At 43.7% G+C, this 3,772-nt stretch overlaps 1 pseudogene; it reads right to left on the bottom strand.

The window, feature by feature from the left end:
* Positions 1-1,582: 1,582 nt before the first annotated feature.
* On the bottom strand, positions 1,583-2,663 carry LOC117029761 (histone-lysine N-methyltransferase SETMAR-like; annotated as a pseudogene).
* Between the last annotated feature and the right edge of the window lie 1,109 nt (positions 2,664-3,772).

Here is a 3,772-nt window from a genome sequence, read left to right as displayed (position 1 = left end):
CTTCTTGAGAAAGTAGGATGGTGGAGAAGGAACAAATGTGGGCTTTGTAGCTATGAAAAAAAGTCCTTATTTTAAATCTTAAGTTTTTCACTAAGCTATGAGATGTTGGAAAACTCTCTGAATCTTAGTGTCCTCGTGTTTGAAAAGAAGACAATGATGACAGTATCAATGGTTTTGATCTCAGTCCGTGTTCTCTGTAAAACACCAAGCCTGAGTAAAGGATGAACTCACGATGTTTTATTTGGGAGATGATATTCCCGGGATACTGAGAGCGAAAAAGAAATTGTAGCAGGTAAGGAAGGGCTACTACATAATAAGATGCAATACTATGCAGGCCACCGCGGGGTTTATCACAGAGACACAGCCGGTCACTTGGCAGGTGCGCCAGTTTGGCCTTACAGGGTACCTACAGACAAGTAATACTGTGCTTCCAGACCGAGCATCAGTGGGAGGAAGGGAAAGGGAATTCATCTGCTGGCTTCTTCCTGTGTCTTGTCTGCAACTGGTCACGATTTGTCCCATGGGGGAATTAACTTTGGCAGCTGCTCAGAAAGTCAGATCCCATATCCTGTTGGGCAGCTTATCGGAGTCTGGAAGTAGAAATGGTGGGAGGAGTTCGCAACTATAGGAATGAGGCTAGTTAGCATGTGAAGGCAGAACCTCCCAGATCTGCAAAGTTGTTTGTTTCTATGGCCAAGTGAGAACAGAGCATTCAGGGGTCCAGGAATCTCAGGAGGTCCATAGAGGTGCCTGTTACATCTGCAGATGGTGAAATAGAATACAGGGCTTGTCTCAGAATATAGGGCTATTGTTAGAGAGTACTAATAGACTGAGTGGTTTATAAACAATGCAAACTTATTTTTCACAGTTTTAGAGGCCGAGAAGTTCAATATCAAGGTTCCAGTAGGTTCAGTGTTTGGTGAGGGCCCATTCTCCAGTTAACAGATGGCTGTCTTCCCCCTGTGCACTCATGTGGTGGAAGACACAAGGGAGCTCTCTGGGCTCTTTAAATGGGCACTAATCCTATTCATGAGGGCTGGACCCTCATGACCTTACCGCCTCCCAAAGGCCCCACCTCCTAATGCCTTCACATTGGGGACTGGATTTCAACATGAATTTGGGGGAAGACAGAAACATACAGCCTATACAGTCTATAGCTGGGCTGTACTAATACTAGTTATTCAATTTTGTCCATTCTGTATTGAATAGTGGTGGCAACAGGGAGATGGTGCTGCTGCGTGGAACTCTAGAAGGCACTTCTAAAACCACACCAGACCACATGTAGCAGATATTCTTAGAAATAGCATCATCTACCAGTGTGTACCCTGAAGGCAAGGTCTCTGCAAGTTCATGTGCTATGCTTTATTTCCTTAGCAGAGGCACCTAGTGGTCTGGCACAAAGAGAACAGTAGCTAGTAGCTATTAGCAACAGCACTAAAAAAACAAAATACATTTCAGAAATGCTGATAAATTTAGAAACTTCTATCTTCTATAGTACAGATTATATTTTCCTAATATGGCCACACGAATATATGTGTTATCCCAGATGATTTATTAGGTTGGTGCAAAAGGGATTGCAGTTTCAGACCATGAATTTTAAATCGTTATAACTAGACTCAAACACATCTTTATCAATCAAAATAGGAACCATACAATCAACACATTTTTGCCAACGAGAAATAAGTTTGTTTATTCCTGTATTGTAAAAATCCATGCTTTGGGATTCGATGAACGCTTGAAAAGCATTTTCTGTATCCTGCTGATTGTGGAAGCGTTTTCCCTGCAAAATGTTATCGAGATGTTTGAAGAAGTGGTAGTCAGTTGGCGAGAGGTCAGGTGAGTATGGCAGATGAGGCAAAACTTCGTAGCCCAATTCGTTCAACTTTTGAAGTGTTGGTTGAGTGACCTGCGGTTGGGCGTTGTCGTGGAGAAGAATTGGATCCTTTCTGTTGACCAATGCCGGCTGCAGGCATTGCAGTTTTTGGTGCATCTCATCAATTTCCTGAGCATACTTCTCAAATGTAATGGTGTTGCCGAGATTCAGAAAGCTGTAGTGGATCACACCAGCAGTAGACCACCAAACAGTGACCATGACCTTTTCTTGGTGCAAGTTTGGCTTTGGGAAGTACTTTGGAGCTTCTTATTGTCCAACCACTGAGCTGGTCATCACCAATTGTCATATAAAATCCACTTTTCATCACTCATCACAATCTGATCAAGAAATGGTCTGTTGTTGTTGAGTAGAATAAGAGAAGATGACACTTCAAAATGACGATATTTTTTGATTTTCAGTCAGCTCATGAGGCTCTCACTTATCGAGCTTTTCCAGTTTGCTTCAAATGCCAAACAACCATAGAATGGTCCACGTTGAGTTCTTTGGCAACTTCTCTTGTAGTTGTAAGAGGATCAGCTTCGATGATTGCTCTCAATTGGTCGTTGTCAACTTCCGATGACTGGCCACTACACTCCTCATCTTCAAGGCTCTTGTCTCCTTTGCAAAACTTCTTGAACCACCACTGCTCTGTATGTTCATTAGCAGTTCCTTGGCCAAATGTGTTGTTGACGTTGTGAACTCACAACATTGTCTCCACTGCTTTACGACCCATTTTGAACTCAAATGAGAAAATCGCTCAAATTTGCTTTTTGTCTAATATCATTTCCATAGTCTAAAATAAATATAAAGTAAACAGCAAGTAATGAGTCATTAGCAAAGAAACAAAGAGAGAAATGCGCATTAAAATGATGCATAACATAACCACATTTAAGAATGTATTCCAATATCAAACAGTGAATTTCAACAATGCAAAAACCGCAATTACTGTTGCACCTACCTAATACTTACAATGGGACACTGATGCTCCTCCCTAAGGAGGTGAAGTCTATGTTCCCAACCCTTAAAACTGGGGGGAACATTGTAACTGCCTCAGCTGATAGAATGTAGAGGAAGTGATTTTGGGGACAGAACCAGGAGAGTAGTTTCCAAGCTATCGACCTCACGTGGAAAGGTGCTGTCTCGGGTAGTAGCTGGCCGTCAGCTCTAACCAGTTAGCCACTGGCCACTGATATAACTGCTGTGGCTATGCTGGCAAAGGGGTCGGTTGGCAGAGAAGTGGACGACAGATTGCAGCTAGCAGGTGCGGTTAGCAAGTGAATTGCCGATGGTGCAGATCGTGTGGATCCTACTTCCTGTGTCTCGCCCGGCTGCCAGTGAGTCGGGGCTGCAGGAAGACCCCTCGTTGGGGGACTGGCGGATGTTTGCTTTTGTGTCTCGACCAGCTGCCATGGAGAATATAGTGGTATGACTCCCCTATCCATGGCTCTGTTGTTCCTTCTGGCCTCACCATATCCTGCGTTCTTGTGCGGGGAGAGGGAACTGAGTCCCTGCATTACATGATGCTGCATGTTTTCTGAGACTGGAGAGGGAGGGATGCTTGAGTGGCTGCAGCTGTTTCAGCCTCAGCTGTCAGGGTCTTCCAGCCCAAGCACCAGATTTAGGAGTGAAGAAGCCTTTGAGATGACCACGGCCCCAGCCACCATCTGACGGCATCCTCAGGAGAGAACACAACCACGCAGCTCAGCTGCATCAGATTCTCAGCCAACAGAAACTGTGAGTGAAAATAAATGATTGTTGTTGTTTTAAATTGCTAAGTTTTGGGGGAATTTGTTTGTAGCTATAAAAACTGGAACACCTGTGGAACTCCAGGAGCTTTGATTAGAAGGCTATCACTACAGCTGTTTTAAAAGTGTACCTTTTCGTTTCATTTTATTTAAA

The sequence above is a fragment of the Rhinolophus ferrumequinum genome, chromosome 11 (assembly GCF_004115265.2).
Source record: "Rhinolophus ferrumequinum isolate MPI-CBG mRhiFer1 chromosome 11, mRhiFer1_v1.p, whole genome shotgun sequence".
Taxonomy (NCBI): Eukaryota; Metazoa; Chordata; class Mammalia; order Chiroptera; family Rhinolophidae; genus Rhinolophus; species Rhinolophus ferrumequinum.
This window is presented reverse-complemented; position numbering and strand designations above follow the sequence as displayed.